A 26561-nucleotide genomic window follows, 5' to 3' on the forward strand; every position below is an offset into this window, starting at 1 on the left:
AAGGTGCCTGTGTGATAATTAACTTTTGGGCCCACCCAGTGTTAAATGTCCTTCCCTCTTTCATCCCTGGTAAAGACACTCTGAAATATCCAGGAAGGGCAGATGTCTTAGTTTACTTGGGCTGCCATGACAAAATACTGCAGACCGGTGGCGTAAACAACAGAAATTTGTTTAACAGTGTTTACTCACAGTTCTAGACTCTAGAAGTCCGAGATCAAAATGCCAGCGATTTCATTTTCGGGTGAGGCCTCTCTCCTGGCTTGTGGATGGCTGCCTTTCACTGTGTAGTCACGTGGCCTCTCCTCTGTGCGTTTGTGAAGGGAGAGTGCTCTCTGACATCTCTTCCTCCTCTTATAAGGGTACAAGTTCCACCTTATGATCTCATTTAACCTGAGTTCCCTCTTTTAAAGGCCCTGTCACCGAATATGACCATATTGGAGGTTAGCGCTTCAACTTTGGAGGGACGCAGTTCAGTCTATAGCATTCCCCCCAGTCCCCCTTCAAATTCATGGCCTTATTTCATGCAAAATACATTCATTCCATTGCAACAGTCTCATGTTAAGCCATTCCAGCATAAACTCAGAAGTCTACCATCCAAAGTCTCATCTAAATTAGGTGTGGATGAGACTTGAGGTATGATGTACCTTGAGGCAAAATTCCTCTCCAGCAGTGAACCTGTGAAAGCAAACGAGTTAGGTGGTTCCAAAATACAGAGTGGGAGAGGTATAGGATAGACATTTCCAGTCCAAAAGGAAGAAGTTGGAAAGAAGAAAGGGATTGATGGATCCCAAATAAGTCCAAAGTCTAGTAAGGCAAATTCCATTGGGTTTTAAGGCTCAAGAATAATCCTCTTGGGTTTGATAATCTGCCCTCTGGTCTCCTGGCCCTAGACAGTGGCCCCACCCCCTCAGTTGTTTTGATAGCCCCAGCCTGGTCCACGGAGACCAAGGCTAGGGGCCCCACCCTCTGAATCCAAGGAGGAAACAGCTTTGCCCCCTGGGCCTGTAGTGGGAGAAGAATGCCGAGGGTGTCTGAATTGCTTCTGGGGTCGTTCTTTCCTTTTCTTGAAGAATAAAGTATGTTTGCGGCCAAATAGCTCTGTTATCTAGTCCTTTTCAATCTCAGAAGTCCAAAAGCCTTCCTTTATTTCATCCCATCTATGTTTCCTTTGGACCAAACTGGCAGTGTGTCTGGTAGTATAATCCCACGTCTATTCCTGGCTTCTGCTGACTTGGCTGCTTAACTCCAAGGGTAATCTCCTTATGGAGGATTGTCCAGCCACACCCTTGGTGTTCTCTTCAGAACATGCTTTCTCATTTTTTGCAATATGGGTAGACAGAATTTTTCCTAATCTTAAAATCCTCATTCCTTTTCACTTAACGATTCCTTCAATTTACCTCTCTCCTCTTGCATTTTGCTATAAGCAGTAAGGAGAAGCCAGGCCATACCTTTAACACTTTGATTAGCAATCTCTTCTGCCAAGTATCCAGTTTCATCACTTGCACATTCTTCCTTCCTCTGAACACTGGAACACAATTTTACCAAGTTCTTTGCCACTTTATAAGAAGCATCACCTTTCCTCCAGTTTCCAATAGCAAGTTCTTCACTTTCCTCTGAGTTCTGAATAGAATCCCCTTTAATGTTCATATTTTTACCAACATTCTTGTCAAGGCAATCCAGACTTTTTCTAGCATGCACCTCCAAACTCTTCCAGCCTCTACCCATTACCCAGTTCCAATGCCACTTCCACATTCTTAGATGTTTGTTAACAGCAGCACCCCACTTCATGGTACCAAAGCTGTGTTGGTCTGCTTAGGCTACCATAACAGAATACTGCAGATCAGATGGCTTAAACAGCAGGAACTTATTTTCTCATAATTCTAGAGGCTAGAAGTCCAAGATCAAGGTGCCAGCAAATTTGGTTTCTTATGAGACCTCTCTTCCTGGCTTGCAGATGGCTGCCTTCTTGCTGTGTCCTCACATGGCCTCTCCTCTGTGTGTGTGCACGCAGAGAGAGTGGTCTCTGGTGTCTCTTTGTCTTCTTAGAACACCAGTCTTATTGGATTAGGGCTCCACCCTTAACCTCATTTAACCTTAATTATCTCCCTAAAGGCCCTGTCTTCAAATACAGTCACATTGGGGGTTAGGGCTTCAATATGAATTTGGGGGGAATGCAATTCAGTCCATAACAGTGGGCTGTCTAGAAATGCATGGCGTTGTAAAATATTGAAACAATATAAGCTGCTTTAGTGTTCATGCTACTCTCATTGTCTGCTATATATTTTATAAAAATGATATTAGTGTTTATGATGCAATTAGTTTAGCTTAGCTGCTGCTGGAGATTTCAAGAGCTTGTGTGAAGTAGGGCTGTGATGTTCATCTCTCTGCACGTCTGTGAAGCGTGAAGTCAGTGTCATGTTTTAAGGGTAGAACCTTGTCGCGTTCAAGATGTTTAAAACTGCAATCTAGAAAATTGCTTCTAAACAGCTGGGGAAAGATGTTCATATTCTCAGAGGACATGCTGTAGAACATTATTCATTGTGAGGTTTGAAAGTCTGTAGTGTGTGGGAAAGTGGTTGCTTTTTCTGACACATTTCTGCGATTATTAAAATGATCCAGATCCAGACATAGTCTTTGGATATAATAGATTATAAATTTCACCAGTACACTTTAAGGATTTAATTTTTTTGGAGTGACCTACCTGTTTCTGTTAATTTCAGTTTCCCCCACAATGTTGGAGGAGTACATGATGGAAAATATTGTAGTTTTGAAGTGTAAACATGTTACTCAGACTTCTAAAAATTTAAGTAGATGGTATCTGTGTGTGTGTAAAACAGGGAGCATTTAATTTTCTCTAGTAGGCTGACAATTCAAAATATTCGTGTGTGTGTTTTAGAGTGGGTGAGGAAGATTGGCCCTAAGCTAACATCTGTTGCCAATCTTCCTCTTTTTTTTGCTTGAAGAAGATGGTTGCTGAGCTAACATCTGTGCCAGTCTTCCTCTGTTTTTGTATGGGACGCCACCACAGTGTGGCTTGATGAGCAGTGCCAGGTCCACGCCTGGGATCTGAACCTGCGAACCCCAGTGCGTAAGCTTAACCACTACGCCACTGGGCCAGCCACCTAAAATCACTGAATTTCCCTGTCTGCTCTTATGCTGGCTTGGATTAAAATAGGAGAGAGTCAAAGGAGATTTGATTGGTCTGTCAGGTTGGGATATGTTGGAGAAGAGGACTGATCAGAGATTGTGTATGTTGAAGACCATGTTTATTTCATGAATGTCCTCTTAGAAGCTGACACTGTTCAGAAGCCAGCGTCCCTGGTCCTGGAATTGTTTCGATGAGTGGTGGGAGTGACGTCATGTTTTCCATCTCTTGCCTGGTTATTTTGTCCTGAATTACCTGTATATGGTATTTTTAAATGGGAAATGTCAAGTTTTGCTGGCCAAATAGGATCCAGGACTACATAAAATCTTTGGTGGGGGGGGTGGGGGGGCTTAGGAGCAGCTACTGTAGAGCTAATTGTAGTAAAGGCAGCGTCTGACCTCCCTTTTTGGAGCACAGACGGACGTGGAACAGTTCCTCCTGAATTGTCATTTCTGGATCCCCATTTGTAAGGAGGAGATGAAGTAAAGTAAATAGAAAAGGTTTCCAGATGAGAAGGAGATCATAGATCTGGTAAAAGAAGGGGTCAACAGTAAAAATACAAACACAGACAGTACATAGTGGCAATAGTGAAATGCCCTAGAACTAGTAAAAAATCGTCTTATAATAGAAGAAATTTGATATGAGCACAAATCTACTTTAAACAGCATAGTCTCTTTTTAGATCAGGAAGGAGGAACAAGATTTGATGCTGTAGCTTATAAATGCTACTTATGTAATGAAAGAGAATGTATAGGCATTCCTCGTTTTATTGCATTTGCTTTATTATGTTTCACCGATAGTGCTTTTTTAATAAGACCTTCCACCAGCAAAAAGATTACAATTCACTGAAGCCTTGGGTAGTGGTTAGCATTTTTAACGTTAAAGTATTTTTAAATTAAGGTATGTACATTGTTTTTTTAAGATATTTTGCTATCGCACACTAATAGACTACAGTATAATGTAAACATAACTTATGTACACCTGGAAACCAAAAAAGTTGTGTGATTTGCTTTGTTGGCATATTCGCTTCACTGCAGTGGTCTGGAACCAAATCTGTGGTATCTCCAGAGTGTGCTGCGTTAACTGGGTAAGTTCTGTCCACAAGAGATTTGGTGGCATTTTTAACATGACCGAGGAAGAAAGAGATCTGATGAGCAGAGAAGACTGTCTGGTCCCCCAGTATCTATATTCCTGTGGTGTAGAATATGGTAAAGTTATTCCTCTGACTGTCAACAATTGATACCACTGTCCATTAGCTCATTTAACTAGCTTCCCTTGTGTGTGGATTCTGCTCCACTGAGAAACCTTGTGTACTAGTCAGGAGAGGCTGGGTTATGCTGTGAAACAAACAGCTCCAAAAGCTCAGTGGTTTCAAACAATGACAATTGCTAGTTTATTGCTTGCCCATCTGCATGTGCAGAGTAGATTGGTGGGAGTTTCTCTGTTACATAGTCAGTCAGCACCCTCATACCTCGTGGCTGCGTGATCTGAAACACATGGTGGTGAGGATGGTGTCCATAACACAGGAAGAGTGTTCGAGGGCTTCATTAAATACCGTGGTTTGGAATACTTGTTTCTGCTCATGGCCCGTTAGGTAAAACAAGCCCTGTAGCTCCCTGCCAACTGTAAGGGAGTGGGGAATGTACTCATCTCATGTGCCCAGAAGAAGATGACTGGATATCAGTGAGCACTGGAAATTTCAACCACAATCAGCCCTTTTGCTCATTAAATACTCACTTTTCTTCCTAAATGCATACTAACTCCCTCCCCAAGGGGTGCAAACTGACTTTCCATCCAATTAGTGTATCCCACTCAGTGTCTTGGATTTCTGGGTTATGTGCAATAATTTCTACATTAGCCCTAGGCATGGCTTCTCTTGATTGAGAGACCTACGAAATAAAAATCCAAGTTATCACGCACACCTCACTTGCCACCACACGTATGTAATATACAATGGTAGGAGAGGGACAGGTTAACTACAGTAAACTATCCCATCTAGAAAAGGGAAACATGGAAGACACGCTGGAGTGGCTCGCCCATAGCAATTCTGAAATTCTTCATGAGCTGTCAGGGACACCCTAGGGGAGCAAAATGTTTCTTCATTAGGGCCCAATCCTATCTTTTTGTTCATTGTTTGCAGAAGCTCTCTGGGGGGGTTCTTCCTTCTCTTTTATCTTCCTTAACTACATTTGAAGTGGGGAGTGGAGACTTTGCTGTGTTTGGGAACTGAGCAACTCTTTCTGCCCACTTCCTCCATATAGACGGTTGGGAGCCAAAGGATCATTTTAAGACTTCAGCTGATAGGCTGATTCTCTTTGGCAGCACAGTTCTCTCCAAAATCTAGACGGTTTCTTATCTGTTTCCAATCAGTTCTATGTGCTAGTAAACACACCCCTATTTTTTTCTTTTTTTTTTTTTTTTTGAGGAAGATTAGCCCTGAGCTAACATCTGCTGCCACTCCTCCTCTTTTTTGCTGAGGAAGACTGACCCTGAACTAATAACCATGCCCATCTTCCTCTGCTTTATATGTGGGACACCTGCCACAGCATGGCTTGACAAGCGGTGTGTAGGTCTGCACCTGGGATCCAAACCGGTGAACCCCTGGCTGCCGAAGCTGAATGTGTGAACTTAACTGCTGTACCACCAGGCCAGCCTCTTTTTCTTTTGTTTTGAGACCTGGTTCTCAGATCTGCTACATTGATCTGCATTCTCACTAATATAGCTCTCTTTCTGAACCTAAAGAAAAGTATTTTGGGACTAGTTGGCCTCTGTTGGAAAACTTTACCCTTAATCTGCTCTTTTTCCTCAGTCATTTTATCCGGGTAAAATGATTTAATGGATACATTATCTATTCTTGTCCTGAGTCAGTTTAATTAAAAGAAAAATATTTTCCCAGTCTTTAACTGTTAGTATGGGAGTTGAGAAGTAGTTAGTTCTTGTAACGCTGCAAATCTGAATTGTCTGGAACTTCTCCATTCTCCTTCACTTCTTGAAAACTGGATAGTTCTTTTCTGAGCTCATCTCTTTCTTGACTCTTGCCAAATGCGGCCAATAATAACCAATGCACACTTCAAATGCTTTGTTTTCTTACCTCTTCTAGAGCTGCAAGTTCATTAGGCAGAGATCTGCCTCCTGAGGTACCAGATCAAATGCTTTACCAGATATGTTTCCACTGTATAAAGTACATCACTATCTTTCTAGCCCTTAAGATCAGCTTCCTGACTGCTTCCTGACCACTAAACCAAGGTCATATAGTTTAGATTTTTCCTAGAGAAGCATCCTACTTCTGGTACCAGTTTCTGTGCAGTCAGGTTGGGCTAATGTGATGCTGTGTTAACAAGCCCCCCCCCCCCCCAAACCTCAGTGGCCTCACAGAAGAATAGTTCATTTTTTTGCTGACACTAAACATCCATTGTGGATTTGCAGGAGACTCTGCTTCTTACAGACAGACTCAGGCCTATGGATGCCACCAACTGGTAGCTATGTGCTTTCTGGAATAGGTGGCTTTCTCCATTGCCATTGTAGGGAAAGAGAATATTAAATCGTCTTACATTAGTAATTAACTGTTTATTAGCAGCCTAGAACTAGTCATGTGCCTGCCTAACTATAAGGGGGTGAGAAGTTCAAGTCAGAATATAGACTGAAGGATTTGGACTGTACATGTAAATAGTTGAAATTTATAAGTTAAGCTAATTAACTCTGAAAATATACTCTTATCATTCCTTGAGCAATTTATCTCATATGACCTGGAAACCAGGTTTGAATGTGGAATTCTTGGAGTCTTGAGATTTCTGCACTTCGAGAACCTGGCAGCATAGGGAGAGCTGGTCCATCTTCCCTTCTCTTCATGTTCCAAGCCCAATTCTGCACCATAAAGAGCATGCATTTGACCTGTGTTCACACCCCTGCAAACAACAATGCCTTGGTCACCTCTTGGGCCCATGGCTGCATAGACAGTGGCCTGGTGGTGTCCTCAAAAACATGGGTCTGGGGAGCCAGCCCTGATGGTCTAGTAATTGAAGTTCCATGCTCTCCGCTTTGGCAGCCCAGGTTCGGTTCCTGGGTGTGAAACCACGTCACTTGTCTGTCAGTAGCCATGCAGTGGTGGTGGCTCACATCGAAGAACTAGAAGGATTTACAACTAGAATATACAACTGTGTACTGGGACTTTGGGGAGAAAGAAAGAAAGATTAGCAACAGATGTTAGCTCTGGGCAAATCTTTCACAGCAAAAAAAAAAAAAAAGGAAAACCCTCACAAGTCTGGGGAAAAGGGCTATGCAGTACCTGGTAATAGGCTTGAAGCTCTTTGGACAAGGAATTCCATGGTTCCAGAAACCTGGAGCATAGTCTGGGAGGGGCGTCTGGGCCTGGGTGGATATGTCCCCTTAGACCCTTGGACTTCTCACTCTAGAGGGAAGGGTTTGCTACAAACTCCCTTTGCCCAGGTTTAAGGGCAGTACTGAGCAAGTGAGTCTAGAAAATGAGAATAGGATATAGGTGAGCACACAGGTCTGTACCATACTTTGCTTGAGCTTCCTCATTTAGCCTCCTAGGTAGAGCAAGGGAGGGAAAATGCCCTGGTCACCAAGGTTGAGTATCACGCCTTGACATTTATAATTCTCATTATAAAGTCCCATTGTGATATGTAAGTTAGTTTCTTCTGTGTTAGCTCATAGCAAATTTGCATCCATCCTAAGTTTTCTGACGTCGTGGAGGTATTGGAACTATGTCGCATCTCTCTGAGTGATACCTTTACCTTGTTACCATGTGATAGGAACTACTCAGAGACCATGAGATCTAACCATCATGAAGGGCAGGCAGCCTGGGGTGCAGAATTCAGGTGATCAGGTCAAATGCTGGCTCTACTTCTTCTTAACTGTCTGATACTGGGAAAGGTTTTATTCTTTCTCAGCCAAAATATTCTTATTTGTACAAAGAGTTGTATTCTTGGGTTGATATAACTCATAATATACACCAAGCGATCTACGCAGAAAATATTCATCGGTCAAGCGAAGTCCTTTTTCTCAATTAAAAGTGATGAAAAACGATGAGATATACCAAGGAGTAAGTGAGATTTAATGCAGGGAGGGTGGCATAAGGGAACAAGGAGGTGGGTCCCTGGAAGATGAAGTCCTTAGTCTGATATCCTGAAAAGAGTGTTTTAGGAAAGCTCTGGGCTCTCGCTTATCTCCAAGGGAAGGTGTGTCTTTACAATCTCAACCTAGTAATCTCTCTCGAGCTTCAGCGTCCTGATTTTTTAAATGAGGATAATAAGAATTGTTTGATGACCTTGATAAGGATCCTTTGATAGAGTGGTGGAGATAAGAGCCAGGGGAATGGGTTGGAAACTGAATAGGAGGTAAGGAAATGGGGATTATCTGAATTTCCAGTTCTTTTCAGAAGTTGGTCTGGGAATATAGTGAGAGCTGGAGGGGTGATGGAGGTCAATGCAGGTTTAGTTTATTAAAGGTTGGTAAGTATCAGAGCATGGCTGTATCTTGAGAAGTTTCTCTAGTAGAAAGGGAAAGGATGATATTGTGGAGGAAACTGAATGGAGACGTGGGGTTGACCTTTGGTGCTAGGAAAGGAAGTCTATGGATTTGGTGTTAGAAAGAGGACATGCTCTATCCAATAGCTTTTTTCTTTCCCCCAGTGAAGCATGAAGAGGACGTGTTAGCCGAGAAATGTACGTACAGTGGTCCCCTCTTATCTGTGGTTTCGCTTTCCGAAGTTTTGTTTACCTGCAGTCAGCCACAGTCTGAAAATATTAAATGGAAAATTCCAGAAATAAACAATTCACACACTTTAAATTGTGCACCATTCTGAGTAGTGTGATAAAATCTTGCGCTGTCCTCCTCCGTTCCACCTGGGACGTGAATCATCCCTTTGTCCAGTATATCCACACTGTGTACACTTCCTGCCCGTTAGTCACGTAGTAGCCGTCTCAGCTATCTGATTGACTGTCATGGTATTGCAGTGCTTGTGTTCAAGTAACCCTTGTCTTACTTAATAATGGCCCCAAAGTGCAAGAGTAGTGATGCTGGCAATTTGAATACGTCAAAGAGAAACCATAAAGTGCGTCCTTTAAGTGAAAAGGTGACAGTTCTTAATAAGGAAAGAAAAAAACGTATGCTGAGGTTGCTAAGACCTATGGTAAGAATGAATCTTCTATCTGTGAAACTGTGAAGAAGGAAAAAAATTCATGCTAGTTTTGCTGTCGCACCTCAAATATGTATGTACAATAGGAAAAAACATAGTATGTATAAGGTTTGGTACTATCTGGGGTTTCAGGCATCCACTGGGGGTCTGGGAACATATGCCCCGGGGATAACAAGAGTGGGGAGGTGTTCTGGAGTTGTTGAGTAGGCTCTAGAAGCCACCTGAGTCTGAGCTGACAGAGTTAACATGAAGTCAGCCTCCTCACAGTGAGACCCCATCTCTGAGCCATCCCTCCCCCGTTTCTCCTGCGGTAGACATTCTACTCTATTGTTTCTCCTCATTTTTAATATCCCCTGAGACACTTTCCAGTCACCCTGAGCTGCCTACCTGGGCTGTCCAAGTTATCTCCATGGTACCCATTATTGTTTGGTTAGCGCTCTGGTTACAAAAGTGCATGGGTTTTGAGTAGTCTACCCTGACTTTTCCCCCCAACTCTTGTGGGTTTCGGTGTGGCAGTTTGTAGAGAGTGACTGGCTTGTCTTCATCTCTGTATGGTCATCACAGTGGACTGAATGTTTATGTCCTCCCCAAATTCATATGTTGAAATCCTTCCCCCTACTGTGATGATATGTAAAGTGGGGTCTTTGGGAGATAATTAGGTCATGAGGGTGGAGCCTTCATGAATGGGATTAGTGCCCTTAGAAGAAGAGGCCAGAGAGCTGGCGAAGCTAGTTGTTTTTCCACCACGTGAGGCTACAACAAGAAGACAGCAGTGTGCAGCCCTGAAGAGGGTCCTTAGCAGGAGCCCAACCATGCTGGCACTGTGATCTCAGACTTCCAGCCTCCAGAACTGTGAGAAATAAATGTTTATTGTTTAAGTGCTCCAGTCTATAATTTGTTTCCTGATCTAAGACAGTTATGGTTAGTTTTTTATATCCTAGAATTTTGAAGTCCTTTAATATAGGTTAATAAGCTATATCATCTTCCTGGCAGGTAAATGAAATTTAAAGGAAGGTGCCCACAATAGTCCCTGATGCTGGGTCCTGCCTTTCAGTGAGGTCTTGATTCCCTTCCATGTCAGGATCCAGGTTCCTGGAAACCAGAAACTCTGGTAAAGAGGAGCTAACATGCCATTGTCTTTATTGAGACTGTGCTCTTCAAAAGTGTTTCTTGGTCTTTGTGCGGGGCTATGTGCAAGCCTAGGTGTACAGATATAGTCCCTATCCTCTAAGAATTTAACAATTTAAGAAAAACAGTGAACATGAGCATAGGTGTTATAGCTGTGGTGACATGCAAACAAAACAAACATGAAAAATTCAGCCAATTTTGTGGAATGTTTTAGGATGAAGAACCGCTGAAGAGTGATGTAAGTATTGTGCTTGCTCTGTGTACGCCAGGGTGACTGTGTTTGGCAATAGAGTGAGGAAGAGGGCCGTTAGTGCTTAGGAGTAACCACTGTTACTCACCAAGACTCACTGGGAAGACTTTCACTGTTCGTCGTAGAAACCAGTGGTAACACAAAACGACTTGATTTCATCATCATAGGTTTCTTTGAAGAAAAGTACAACCCAGATGCTAAAACCCTTGATCCAGGTGTCATGATCAGCCATTTGTTAGTTGTGTGACCTTGGGCAACTTACTAAACCTCTTGGTGCCTGCCTTTCCTTATGGGTCAAAAAGGGATAATATTGGTGCATACCTCATAGGGTTGTTATGAGGATTAAATCAGATACTAAATATAACATTCCTAGATAATATCACGGTAAGCACTCAAAGGTTGCTTGTTAGAAAAATATTGAAAATACTCTCTATCAGAAATGGATCCAGCAGGCAGAAAATCAATAACGACATAGTTGAATATAACAACATCCATCAATCAACTAGATATAATTGACATCTATAGACTACTTTATCCAACAAGAGCAGAATATACATTCTTCTTCACTCAGAAGGTAAAAACGACAAACACACATCAACAGAGCTTAGATTGGTGGTTACCAGAGGGGAAGGGGGGAGAGGGAGAGAGAAAGGGGTAATTAGGCACATGTGTGTGGTGATGGATGGTAATTAGTCTTTGGGTGGTGAACGTGTTGTAATCTACACAGAAATCAAAGTATATGACAATGTACACTTGAAATTTATATAATGTTATAAACCACTATTACTGCAATAAAAAAAGAATCAAAAATTAAAAAAAAAGACCCCCCACCCAAAAAAAAGAATATACGTTCTTCTCAAGCTCACATGGAACATTCACCAAGATAGACCACATTCTGGGCCATAAACACACCTTAACAAATTTAAAGAGATAGCAATCATACAATGTGTGCTCTCACAACACATTGTAATTAAACAAAAATCAACAATAGACAACTGGAAAATGTCAAAATATGTGGAGATGAATTGACACACCTACAAATAACACATAGGTCAAAGAAGAAATCCCAGGATGAATTTAAAAATACTTTTAACTAAAAATGAAAGCATAACTTATCAAAATGTGTTGGATGCAGAGAAAGCAGTACTTATAGGGAAATCTGAGTATCAAATGTGTATATTAGAAAGGAAGAAAGATCTGAAATCAATAATCAAGTTTCCACTTTAGGAAACTAGAAAAAGAAGAGGAAACTAAAACTAAAGTAAGCAGAAGAAGTAATACAAATTAGAACAGAGATCAGTGAGATTGAAAATAGGAAATCAATTGAGAAAAGCAATGAAACCAAAAGCTGGTTATTTGAAAAGATCAATAAAATTGATAAGCCTCTAGTGAGGCTAACTAAGGAAAGAAGAGGGAGTGTACAATTACTAATATCAAAAATAAAAGGACATCACTTCTGATCCCTTGGATGTTAAAAGGAAAGGGAATAATGTGAACACAAATTTGCTATCTTAGATGAAATGGACCAACTCTTTGAAAGACACAGTCTTTCAAAACACACAAGAAGAAATAGACTATCTGATTAGGCCTCTATCTATTAAATAAATCAAATAGTTACCTTCCAAAACAAAAAGCACCAGGCCCAGATGTGTTTACTGGTGAATTCTGCCAAACATTTAAAGAAGAAATTATGCCAGTTCTCTACAGTCACTTTCAGAGGATAGAAGCAGAGGGAATAGTTCCTATCTTATCCTATGAGGTCAGCATTAACCTAATACCAAAAACAAAGACATTAAAAAGAAAAGAAAACTACAGATCAATATCTCTCATGAACTTAGATTAAAAAATCTTCACAAAATATTAGCAAATTGAATCCAAGAATGTATAAAAAGAATTATACACCATGCCAAGTGGGATTTATCCCAAGTATGCAAGGCTGGTTCTTGATTCGAAAATCAGTTAATGTAATCCATCATATCAACAGGCTAAAGAAGAAAAATTGCATGATCATATCAATAGATGCAGAAAAAGCATTTGACAAAATCCAACACCCATTCATGATTTAAAAAAAAAAAACTTAGGAAACTAGGAATAGAGGGGAACTTCCTCAACTTGATAAAGAATATCTACAAAAACCTTACAGCTAACATCATACTTACTGATGAGAAAGTAGAAGCTTTCCTGTTAAAATCACAAACAAGGCAAGAATGTCCCCTCTCATCACTCCTTTACAGCATCATACTTGAAGTCCTAGCTAATGCAATAAGACAAGAAAATAAAAGGAATATAGATTGGGAAGGAAGAAGTAAAACTGTCCTTGTTCACAGATGACGTGATCATCTATGTAGAAAATCCAAAAGAATTGACAAATACTCCTGGAACTAATAGGTATTATAGTAAGGTTGTAGAATACAAGGTTAGTATACAAAAGTGAATTGCTTTCCTGTATACCAGCAATGAACAAGTGGAATTTGAAATTAAAAACACTTTCCTCTTGGGGCCAGCCTGCTGGTGTAGCGGTCAAGTTCATGCACTCTGCTTTGGTGGCCCAAGGTTCACAGGTTCAGATCCTGGGTTCGGACCTATGCGCTGCTCATCAAGCCATACTATGGTGGCATCCCACATGCAAAATAGAGCTAGATTGGCACAGATGTTAGCTCAGGGAATATATATTCCTCTCAATTTTGCTGTAAAAGTAAAACTCTAAAATAATAAAGTCTTTTAAAATATATATTGAAAATACAGAATTTGTGAGTTTAGATGATACTTTGAGCTTGCTTTTTACCTTTTGATTTTTGAAGTGAGTAATCTTTGTTATGGTAACAACATGGAAAAAGCTGCCTTCCAGAGAATTTGTTCCTTAAACTTATTCTTTAATGCAGCAAAATAGAATTCTTTGTGATTTGACACATAACTAGGTAGTAGTCTCTTATGTAAGTTATTTAGTAAGATAGTTATTGTCTGAAAATTGATATTATTATTTTAGTGTTAAAAATAGATAGGCAAGGGGTTAGGGACAGAAGGGGGGTTGTGGGGATGGAGGTGGGTGTGCTTGTCAAAGGGCAACATCAGGGATCCTTCTGGTGATGAGGAGTGTTCAGTGACTTGACTGTGGTGGTGGATATGTGAGCCTACAGGTGATAAAATTCTGTAGAACTAAATACACACAATCTAGTACAATGAAACTGGGGAAATCTCAAACGACGAGTGGGTTGTATTAATATAAATATACTGATTGTACTTTAGTTTTGTGAAATGTTACTATTGGGCGAAACTAAGGGGTACTCAAGATCTCTCTTAAAACCACATGTGAATCTGCAATTATCTCCATAAAATTACTATCAAACAAATGCATGGGCAACTATTAGATAAAACTAGTAAATAATTTTTATTTTTGTTTTTAGGTTGTTCCCGCCTGATTGACAACATAGTCATCATTGGCTTTTGTAAGTTGATATTTAAATTTTTTTATTCTCCGCCCCCAACATTTTGTATTTTGTAGTTACATGAGAGTACTTTTCTAGAGAAGTTAGAGCAAAACTTTTTAATTATTTGTTGCTTATATTATTTTAAGGTCTGTTTCACTTTTCTGATACCATTAGATGATACATAGTTATTTTGAGGAAGTTTGAATTACACATCTTGGGCTAGGGCCATCTGTTTCTTTGGCGTGACTTCCTAACAGGGTTATGATTGGTGGGAGCAAAGTGCCGTCTGTGGAGCTGAGGTTGTATATACATCCATCCTGTGGGACATCACAGTCTTCACCCAGAACATCTCTGTGACAGATGGTAAGAGAGACCCAATATCCTGGGAGAAAGCCACTAGTGTGAGCCACTTGACTAGTGAGGGAAAATGAGTTCCCTTTCATTTGTCTGTGAAAATCTGGCAATTAGGTGAAATGAGGGGAGGATTCCAGATTGGGAGAATTTGGCTTCATTCCCATTTTGTCATTTGGAGTAGCTATATTTCTGCCCCATAATTTTTTCTTTGTAGTATATTGATAAAAACTTACAACTCCTGTTTTAGTAATGGGGAGTTGTGTTTTTTTTTTTAATTCAATAAAATCCAAATGCTGATAATGGGGAGATTTGAGCAAACAGTTTTGACCAGAGAAAGTGAAGATGGCTTTGCTGTCCATCATGGTAGCAATGGAGGATAATATTGTTACGAAGTAGCATAATGGAAATTTGCGTTTTCTGACGGTAGGTATTGAAATTGATATCTTGAATCTTGTTCTGGTGGGTTTTGTTTCACCTATTTTGAGGCCACTAGGAAGACACACACCTCTAATATAGTCTTCTGCAAAGTATATGCCCTGGTATATTCATTCCTTTTGATATTAACTGATGTTATATAGGAAAGAGGCCAATGGTCATGTAAATTTGGGGAAAAAAATTGAATTAAAATTAAATTAGACTTATTTCCAACAACTGTTTATGTAAGAGAGCCTGTGGTCTATGGTGTTTCTCAAACCTTTCACAATATAACCTCTATCTCATTAAACATACCAGAAGACCAGTGCTCCATGGAATGTTTTTGGGGAAATACTGCTTCGAAATTTAGAAATTGATATAAATGACAAGATCTGTTACACATTTTTTACAATGATAGCAAAAGAAAGTAAGGACATTTGAGCTAGAATGGAGGAAGTGTAGCATAAAAGGACTGTTGAACCAACTTAAAACAGTTGACATAGACTTAAGCATAAATAATTATCTTGAAAGTAAAAATGCGTGATGTATTATTCCTCGTTGTGGTCATCTGCTCATTCTCACATCACTGTTCCTCATTCCTTTGAAGATTTAGTTCCTGGCTCACTGTCTTTCTCTCCAAGAGTAATGTGTCCTAATTCTTGGTGATTTTAAGCCCACACAGGTGGCCTTTCAATACTCTGGCTTCTCACTTTCTTAATTTCCTCTCCTTCAGTGATCTTGTCCCCCAACTTTTCAGTCATGTCCTCCCGTGGTCATGTTGTGGACCTAGTCATTAACAATAACTGTTTCCCTCTATGACCTTGATTTCAAACATCCCATTCTCCACCAGTCCCCCCACCCCAACGAATGTTTAACTCCATCTAGACATTCCACTTTTCTGCTGCCCAACGCTTCCCTCATATCTCACATCCTTCCGTACTCAAAGTAAATAGCCTACCCTATCACTAAAATCGCCCATACATTCACCTCCCTTCTCCCTCCTTCTTGCTTTGTTGTACTTGGCTGTGTAAACCCCAAAGCCTTGGTCTGCCTATTTCATGCCTGTATCTGTCCAGCTGAACATAGCAGGGGAAGAATAGCCAGCCATGCTCAATGGTCTTACTTTAACTCTTTGATTGCTAACCTCAGTGGGCCCCCACTGTTTTCTGGCAACTTGGACAATCAATTCTCAGGAAGATATTTAAGACATATTTCTCTTTAAACTTCGTGTTCCTCTTCTCCTATTCTCCCTCTCAAATGATGACCCTGTTTCCTTTTTCACTGATAAAATAGAAATACCTAAAAGAGAACTTCCATAAGCGCCCATCATGTCTACCCATCTACCTGCACCTGCAGCTGCACCTTTCGTTCTGGCTTCTTGTCTTCCTCCCCAGATGAACTGTCTGTCCACATCCAGTCTAAAGCTTACCTTGTAGTTATGTTCTTAGATTCCATCCCTTCTCACTTACTCAAGGATATTCTGTAGCCTTTGTTTCTTCTCTTCCCTGCATTACAGATGCCCCCCACCCGCTTTACTTAAAAAAATTCGACTCCCATTTCCTCTAGTTACCACTCCATTTCATTTCCCAGTTTCCTTTTATATAATTTCTGTGTTTACTTTTTGTCTTGATCTCATTTCAGTCAGGCTTTGGTTCTCACTATTCCTCCAAAACTGCTTTGAATGTCACCGGTGACCGCCATCTTGCAAATCCAGTAATCAGTTCTCTGTCCTCGTCTTACTTGACCTGTCAGTAGCATTGACGCAGTTGATCATGCTTCTCTGTGAAACACGTGGCCCGCTTTAGCGTCTTTTGAGTGTCCATGTTTTCCCAGCTGCATTCCAGTTGCCATGACCACTCTTATCAGTCCTTCTTGCAGATACCTCTTCATTGCCCTGACCTCCAAACCGCAGGTGTCCCAGGGCACAGTCCTTGGACTGTTTCTCTCTCTGCCCTCACTCCCTTGCTAATCTCATTCAGGCTTTAACTACGTTCATATGCTGGTAACAATCAAATTTATGTTTCCAGTGTGAACCTCTCTCCTGAACTCTAAATTTAAATATCCAACTGCTGAGTGTCTTATAGGCATGTCAAACCTAACATGTCTACAGCTGAGCTCCTCTCCGCTCACAACCAAACTTTCTTCTTCTGTAGTCTTCCTCGCCTCAGTAAAGGGCAACTCTATTCCTCCAGTTGCTCAGGCCAGACTCTTTGGCACCATCATCATCTCTTCTGTCTCTCACCCTCTACACATCCAGCTGTCAAGAAACACTGTCAGCTCTACCTTAAATACATCCAGAAGATGACTGCTTCTCACCACCTCTACCACTCCCGTACTGGTCCAAGCCTTCATCATTGCTTTATTAAAATAGCCTTCTGACTCGCTTCCCTGCTTTACAGCTTCTCCCCATAACCTGTTCTCCAAACAGCGGCCAGTAAATTATTGAAAGCTCTAGGTCTGATCGTGTTACTTTTCTGCTCCAATGACTGCAGAGCCTCTCTTTACAGAGGCTGTTCCGCTGCTACATGATATCCCCCCGTTACCTCTGACCTAACCTTTTGCTGCTCCCCTCACTCACTGCTTTAGCTACACCAACATTCTTGGTCCTACGTCAGGTTTTGCAGTTACCGTCCCCACAAATAAGCACATGACTTGCATTCTTACCTCCTTCAGATCTTTGCTAAATTGTCGTCTCCTCAGCTACCCCTTCCCTGACCAGTCTAGTTCAAATTGCTGCTGTTTCTCTGTGCCTTACCTCCCAGCACTTCCTGTCTTTTCAGTATTTTATTTTTCAGTCACCATCTGATAGATATTTTACTTGTTTGTCTCCCTTCTTTCGAAGATGAGCCCCATGAGGGTGGAATTTTTGTGTTTTGTTCACAAACGTGGGAAAGTGGGCTGGGCAAAGGGAGGGTGTGGCAGTTACTGACTTGCCTAACGTGCTCTTCTCCTGTTGCCTCCCGACCACAGAGATGGGTAAGTGACTCAAGCTGGAGCCATCTTCGTATCCTGTCCTTCTCAGGTCCTAATCCTGGGGTGGGCATGGGATCTAAGCCAGGCCAACTGGAGTTTTCCTTGGGATTTTGGTTTTTCTGACTGGAGGTGGCGATAAAGAAAGAATTCATATCTTGTCATGGATCCTCTTAGCTGTTAACAGACCATTAGACAAAAGATAAATACAGCCATGTACTATAATGACACAGGAAAGACTGCATACACTATTAAAATATAAAGAATAAGACTACCACTATTAGAACTCTAATCTCAAAATACCTAAGACACCAAGTTATTAATGCCTTTGGAAGACTTACAAAAATTGTCCATATACGAGGGGACAAAAAAATGAATGATACAAGAAGAATATTAGAGCAGATACAGAGGAAAATTTTAAGTGACTACCATAAAGTGCTAATAAATAAACTGTAAAACTTTCCGTGTGTAAGACACTAAAGAAAGTTATTTTGACTTAGTTTACCTGTTTGACTGACTAATTCTTCTTAATGTTCATGCAATAGTTACTTCCATGCTACGTAACTTCCACAGCTCAGAAAGATCACATAGATATATTTGAGGGGCTTATATAACCCTCATTAAAACCTAATAGCCAATACAAAAATTTTAAAATGTTTACTGTCAGTTATGAGAATCAGTGTAAGATCTGCAAATAAGATTTTAAAAAGAGCTATCTACTGTGACCAAATAGGACTTACCCGCAAGAGCACAAAGACGATTCAATATTAGGGAGTCTTATGTGTAAACTACATCATATCAATAGTTTCTTTTTTAAGTTTGGACTCAGTCCCATGGAACATTTAATAACATTTATCACTCATTTCTGGTAATCTCTTAGGAATCATATTTCCTTACTCTGGTACCAAATATTTGTTTTCAACCATTATCACATTTTTTAGTAACGGCAAAACCCACCAGCATTTCCACCAACATCAGGAGTGGTGACATGCTACCTACTAACGTGTTTGTATATGTTCTAGCAGGTGCGATGAGACAGGAAAGTAACTAGTTATTAGAGGAGGAGATAACACCAACATTTTATAGGCAATATGATGATAGACCTGTGAAATCCTGAAAATCAGTTATAGAGCTGTTAGAATTAATGCAATTCCATGAAATACACAAATGATAAATTTATATTTAGTGCAATAATTGGAAGTTTAAGATAATAGCTTTATTTCTTATGGCTAGAAAGAAACTAACGTACCAAGAATAATTCAAAGAGGAAATGTGTATTTTCAGGATTTTCTCCAATGAGTATATATAACTTTGTTGCCAGGAAATAAATAATAGATGTTAAGAAAGCAGAATATAAGTTTTCAATACTTAGAGGTAAGAAAAATCTAGTACTGGCACTCAAGCTCAGCTGAATTTGGTCAGTTGTAGGCTTTCCCAGCTAACTCAATAAGGAAATTTGAATGCTTGATTTGAGAACTTTAATTAGATTAAATATGATTAAAAAGCAACTTAAATCTATTATTTCCAAGTATTTCTGGGAGGAAAACTAGGTTTGAAATTTCTTTCAAGAATATACTTCATTTTTTTTTTCCAGTCCTTATTTGATTAGAAGTTCTTTGAGGGATGGGCCCCATGGCCTAGTGGTAAGTTTGGTGCACTCCACTCCAGCAGCCCAGGTTCAGTTCCTGAGCGCGGTCCTACCCGACTCGTTAGTGGCCATGATGTGGTGGAGACCCACATACAAAATAGAGGAAGAGTGGCAACGCATGTTAGCTCAGGGCCAATCTTCGTCAGCCAAAAAAAAAAAGTTATTTGGTCAAAAATGAGTAGATCATGATACTTTGAGTAAACGGTTCCTAATCCTATTTTACTACTGAGAACTGAGAGCATTCCATCTGAGTTTAGTTCTGGAAGCTCTCTTTTTAAGAGCTATAAATGAGGGAACAAACAGTCTGGCTTGAATTCTGACTGTGATGCCACTAAGTACATGACTCTGAGCCAGTCAATGAAGCCCTCTTAGCCACAGCTTGTCTTTTGTAAAATTGAAACAATAATAGCTGTGAGGCTTATGAGGATTAGTGGAGGTGACAGACCTGGCCATTTGCAACTTTCAGTAACTATTAATCCTTTAACTAGTCCTATATTTCTCAGTGTTATGAACTTGAGATACTAGTAATAAATTCTTTTATAATATATTTTATACAGAAAACAATCTTTTATTATTTATATTATTATATATAGTAAATTTTGAAGAATTATATATTTTTGTGGAAGAGGAAATGACTAGGAGACATGAGTGCTCTGTAATATGACCCTGGACAAGTCACTTTTTGCATTTTTTGAGCTTTTAGGTAATTTCTACATCTTAACAATGTAGAGAGGGTGAAATAATCATGTAGATTTGTCAGTACTTATTTGTAAATATAAAGCACTAATGCAAATGTAAGGAATTGGAACTTCATACTGAGGGGACTTCCACCATGATGTCTATCCATGATGTAGTAAGAGGAACTGGATGTGTTTTCTTGCCTTAAACAGCCAAAAAAACAAAAACAAAGCATAAAATATATGAAACAAAGGTTTTCAAACATTGGACAGCAATTGGCATAAGACAGTGAATCCTGAGAGAAGGAAACAAATGATGTACCCAAAGCCACAGTGTGAGAAGGGAACCCAAGCACAGCCCAGTGGTCACCCTGGACTGAGGTGACAGAGTTGGGAATTCAGGGAGGCTGAGGCAGCTAGAATTTGCAGGACAGAGGACCAGAGGAGAAAGAGTTGCCCAAAGAGCGTTCTGGAGATCTTCCGAGAGTTCCTCTGTAGTCTTCAGCTGAGTGCTGATTAGTGCACCTAGGAGAACTACCCAAGGCTGGGGAAAGAAACACTGGAAGGGAAAAAAGTAGCTCACATAGGGCTGAGAAGTATGTGTCCCAACCATTCACAGTAGAAAAACCTTGTAATACTAGTGCCCTTAGATGGAGTAGTCAGAAGAGTGTTTGCTTAGGCATAATTAGCCCTAGACTAAAGGTTGCTCTGGTCCTTCCTAAAAAATCTTAAAAGTAAGCCATTAAAGAGGGATCATAAAACGTTTTCTGTAAAGGGCCAGGATGGAAAATATTTTAGGCTTTGCAGGACAAATGATCTCTGTTGCAGCTAATAATCTCTGCCGTTGTAATGTTAAAGCAGCCGTAGACAATATGTAAGTGAATAAGGATGGCTATATTCCAGTAAAACTTTATTTTCAGAAATAGGCTGTTGACTATAGTTTGCAGACTCCTGAATTAAGGGATCAAATTGTTTCTAGTAGCTTAACTCCATCTCAGAAAAAAGCTCAAGAATATTTAAAGAAATACAAAATATCTAGCACCTAACAAGGGATAGTATGCGTTGTCTAGCATTCAGTCAAAATTTACCAGATAGGCAGAAAAACAGGAAAATTCAATAGTGAAGAGAAAAATTAATCAATAGAAGTAGACTCAGAAATGACAGAGATTTGATAAAGATGTTAATAAATTTAATAAACAGATTTCATTTAAATAATATTTTAATAAACATATTTATTAAAAAACATTAAAACAGTTATCATAGCTATGTTCCATATGTTCAAGATAGTAAAGGAAAGCATAGGTTTGTTAAGGAGAGACATGAAAGCTATAAAAAGACCCATATTGAGCTTCTAGAGACAACATAAACATCTGAGATGAAAAATACACTGGATAGGATTAACAGCAGACTAGATGTTGCAGAAAGATTTTGTGAACTTGAAGACACAGCCATAGAAATTACACAAAATAATCACACATACAAAAAGTGAAAAAACAAAACAGCCCATTAGTAAACCATGGGACAACTATAAATAGCTAAATATATGTGTAATTGAAATCTCTGAAGGAGAGAGGAAACAGAAGAAATATTTAAAGAAATGATGGCTGAAAGTTTGCTAAATTTGATGAAAATAGTAAGCCCACAAATCTCAGAAGCTCAGGGAATACCTAGCAAGGAACAAAAAAAATGAAGATTACACCAAGGCATACCATAATCAAATAATTTAAAACCAGTAATAAAGAAAAAGATTTTAAAGCAGAGAATAAAAACACTATAAATTTAGAGGAACAGAAAATGACTGCAGAGTTTTCGTCAAAAGCAATGCAAACCAGAAGACAGTGGAGCAACATGTTTAAAATAATGAAAAAAAAACCTGTCAACCTAAAAATCTATAACTAATGAAAATATCTTCCAAAAAAGATAGTGAAATAAAAACTTTTTCAGATGTATAAAAGCTGAAATAATTTATCACCATTAGATCCATACTACAAGAAAGATTAGAAGAAGCCCTTAGGAAGAAGGAAAATAATACCAGATGGAAATAAAGAGCACCAGAAATGGTAACCACTTGGGTAAATATATAAGATTTTTCTTATTTAAACGTTTTTAATAAGATAATTGATAGTTTAAACAAAAATATTAACAATATAGTTGGGGTTTATAACCTGTAAAATGTGTGACAATAATTGCACATAGGTCAGGAGGGGAAAAATTGAAATATAATATCATAAAGTTTTTATACTATATATGAAGAAGTATAATATCCCTTGAAGGTATGTTGTAATAAGCATATAAGTATAAACCCTAAGTTAACCACTAAAACATCAAAACAAAGAGTTGTAAGCCAAAGCAGATAAAATTAAATCAGAAAAAATAGTGCAAACAAAGGCAGAAGAAAAAAAAAGGAAAAAGAATAGATGGGACAAATACAAAACAGATAACAAGATGCTGCATTTCAACCTAACCATATCAATAATCATATTGAGTATAAATGGTCTAAATACTCTGGTTAAAAAGCAAAGAATGTCAGAGTTTTTTAAAAAAACAAGAAGTAACTATATGCTGCCTGCAAAAAGAGCACTTCATATATATAAATATACAGATAGATTATAAGCTAAAGGATAGAAAACAATATACATTTTAACAGTAATTTTAAAAAGCCTGGAGTGGCTATGTTAATATTAAAGTAGAAATTAGAGCAAAGAATACTGCCAAGGTTAAAAGGGTTCTTTCACAATGATAAAGTGGTAAATTCACTAAGAGGACATAATCTTAAATGTATAGGCACCTAATAACAGTTTTAGTATGCACTAGGAGAAATAGACAAATCCACAATTACAGTCAGATTTCAACACACTTCTGTTAATAGATGACAGACCATGTAGATAGGAAATCGGTGCAGATACAGAAGACTTGAAAAGCCCTATCAGCCAACGTGACCTTCCTGACGTTTGTAGAACGTTCTTCCCAAGAACAGCAGAATACATTCTTTTCCAGTGCACGCAGAACGTTTATCAAGATCAGTCATACTTTGGGTAAGGAAACAAATCAATTAATGTAAAAGGATTTAAATTGTATAAAGAATGTTCTCTGACCATAATGGAATTAAATTAGAACAGAGAGATACCTGGAAAAATATGTTGTAACTGAACAGCACACTTCCAGATAACCCAGGGGCACATTCTAGGCCATACGGAACACCTTAAATTTAAAAGAACAGAAATCATACAAAATACATTCTCAGACTGCAGTAGAATTAAACTGTAGATCAATAACAGAAAGATACCTGGAAAATTCTCAAATATTTGGAAGTTAAATAACACTTCTAAGTAAACTCTAGGTCAAAGAAGAAGTCTCACAAAAAATTTTAGATTATTTAAAATAAAAGGAAATGAAAATGCAGTATATAAAAATGTGTGGGATGGGGGCTGGCCCGGTAGTGCAGTGGTTAAGTGTGCACATTCCACTTCAGTGGCCTGGGGTTCTCCAGTTCAGATCCCGGGTGTGGACATGGCACTGCTTGTCAAGCCATGCTGTGGTAGGTGTCCCACATATAAAGTAGAGGAAGATGGACACGGATGTTAGCTCAGGGCCAGTCTTCCTCATCAAAAAGAGGAGGATTGGTGGCAGATGTTAGCTCAGGGCTAATCTTCCTCAAAAAAAAAAAAAAAAAGTGTGGGATGCAGCTAAAACAGTGCTTAGAGGGAAATTTATAGCATTAAGTGCATATATTGGGAAAAAAGATTTAAAATCAACAACATAAGTTTCCACCTTATGAAACTGAATAAAGAAGAGCAAATTAAATCTAAAGCAAGCAGAAGAAAGTAAATAAAAATTAGAAAAGTCAACACAATTGAAAATAGGAAAGCAATAGGAAAAAATCAACAAAACAAGGAAAAAAAGAAGACATAAATTACCAATATCAGTAATGAAAGAGGGGCCGTTGCTCCTGAGTTCATGGGTGGTACAGGGCTAAGAAGGGAATACTGCAAATAACCTCTGCCCACAAATTTGATCACTTGGATTGAAATGGGCCAATTCCTAGAAAGATACTTACAAACTATCAAAACTTACTCAAGGAGAAATAGATTATCTGAACAGCCCTATGTTTATTAAAGAAATCAAATTAATAGTTTAAAAAAAAAAAACAGAAACAACCATCACAAAAGCTTTCCAGAAAACACCAGGCCCCAGTGATTGCCCTGGTGAATTTTACCAGGTAACCCATGTGACAAAGAAGAAATGAAAAGAGAAATTGGACAATATTTTGAACTGAGTGGAAATGAAAAAACATATTTCCAAATAACTAGGGTGCAACTATAGCAGTGCTTTGAGGGAAGCTTAGAGCACTACATGCCTATGTTAGAAAAGAATAGTCTCAAATTAATGGATTGAGGTAAGGGAGTGTTAAAATTGTCTTCAAATACCTGAATGTCTCTTATTGAAAAACATGTTTGTTTCACGTCGTTAAGGAAGACAAGTCGATGTGGTCACAAAAAGTTAACTTAGCTCCTTGTAGGAAAGAAAGGACCATGAGGCTTCCCCAGCTATGGGCTGAGTTTCTTTAGCAAGACACGTTCCCTTAGGTATTTTTAAGGGTTCTTTCCAACTATCAGTTTCTGTGATAAACGGTAGTGAAGGAAAAGTACATTTCTCAATGTTAACAGGCCTATGGGTTAACACGTACATTTAAAATGATGTCAGACTGTAGGTAATGCAATATGAGAATGAGCGCTTATTTTAAATATCACAGAACTGTAGACTTAGAGGCAGCTGGAAATGATGTTTAAACAACAGTGGCCTCAATTCCTTGCCTTTTTAATATGGAAGCCTTGGGTACATTTTTTTTTAAAAGGGAGATCCATTTAAGTTTGCAAATCAACAGAAGCATTGAAGGAGAACTAAATCACTAAATGACATATTTAGAATTCAGAGAAAATCTCATCAAGCTCAAGGACAATCAGGAATTAGACTGGACAGGCTTCTGTACTAGGTAAAAGGTTAGGCAAATGTCACCTTCTCTCCCAAGCCTTTTCTGGCCCTCCCAGACTTAGTGGCCTCTGTCCCCGTCTTCCCACAGTGTTATGCACACTCTGTACCATAGCATCTGCATACCACCATCTGTCTATAGCGTGTTATGAAAAATGACACGGGAGTGAGAAATAAGCTTTGCCATTTACCACTGGCAGTCTTTTCTTGTGCTGGAAAGTTAATTAGTTTTCTCCTAGTGAGTAGCATGAGGGTCAGATGAAGTAAAATATGTATTTGTTCTTTGAAAACTTTAAAGCACTAGCTATTACCAACAAATATTCCTGTTATGTATTTTTCTCTTCATGGGGCAACAGTCTGTGAATTTCTGCCTAGCAACAATACATTTCTACTGAAGATGGTTAAATGGCAAGAAGTAAGGCTGATGGTGCAGAAAAAGCACGTTGCTGTTCTATAGCAACTGGGGATTTGCCTCAATTAGTTTTTTTAAAGATAATTCAATAGCGTTTCTATTTTATATGATATCTTATCTTTTAGGACAGTTTGCTCTTGGTTTATTTCTTGTCCCCATAAAATTCTAGACTCGAATGGCAAATTTTTAGTGCTAGAGGGAATCATGTAATCCGGAGACTGGGGTTAATTTTTATGTCGTCTTATTGAATAAGAAGCATATTTTTTTTTTCCCTTTTAACAAGTATTGCGTTGGTTTGATTTTCACATCAATGGTCATTGCTCCCATTATTGAGCATTTGTTACAGGCTAAGCCTGCTCTCGGTGCTTTGTACAAGTTATCTAATGTGATCCCACAAACCCTGTGAGAGGCATTATTCCTTTTAGAGGTGAGGAAACTGAGTTTCTGAAAAGATTAATTGCTTAGTTTACAAAACTAAAATTTAATGTGGATCTGACACCAGAGTCCCAACTCTTAAACACTACCTCACTGAATAAAAGCGGTACAGTGCATTAGGCTTAGAAGTAGATAGGATTACTTATTTAATACAGTTATAGTGAGAGAACCTCAGTGAATAATTGTGTGCAGACAGGGGAGCTGGGCAGAGCGGAAATGGCATGGGGTTTAGAAACGAAATACTTAAAAAGTTGTGACTCTGCTGCTTAATTAGTTTTGTGACTTTGGCAGATCGATTATCTCCCTTGAGCCTGTTTTCCTCATTCAAAAATGGAAATTGGTAAGCCCACGTGTCTCAGATGGTCGTGCTGAAGATCAAGTGGATGTCACGAAGGCTTCTTAAATGCTGTGGAAAAGATTAGAGATGGATCGATGAATATGTTTTGTCATTTGCTGCAGCCTTTCTTTAAGGAGTAAATTTTCTGAGTGCTTTTAAAAAATGATTTGAGAGCCAGCCCTGATGGCCTAGTGGTTAAAGTTCGGCAGTCTCCC

At 39.2% G+C, this 26561-nt stretch overlaps 1 protein-coding gene across 8 annotated transcripts in view; it reads left to right on the plus strand.

Annotated features, from left to right (window-relative positions):
* Positions 1-26561, plus strand: part of PLAGL1 (PLAG1 like zinc finger 1) — an 82687-nt gene that overhangs the window by 21259 nt on the left and 34867 nt on the right. For 6 of the 8 annotated variants that reach the window (XM_070256482.1, XM_070256483.1, XM_070256486.1 and 3 more), the window contains one exon: positions 14087-14128. The gene's annotated coding sequence lies outside the window, so the exon portion shown is untranslated. Of the gene's footprint in view, positions 1-14086; positions 14129-14367; positions 14474-26561 lie in introns of those variants that run through there. The other 2 variants (XM_070256485.1, XM_070256487.1) reach the window with 1 other exon arrangement.

This window comes from Equus caballus, chromosome 31 (assembly GCF_041296265.1).
Source record: "Equus caballus isolate H_3958 breed thoroughbred chromosome 31, TB-T2T, whole genome shotgun sequence".
In the NCBI taxonomy this organism is placed as follows: domain Eukaryota; kingdom Metazoa; phylum Chordata; class Mammalia; order Perissodactyla; family Equidae; genus Equus; species Equus caballus.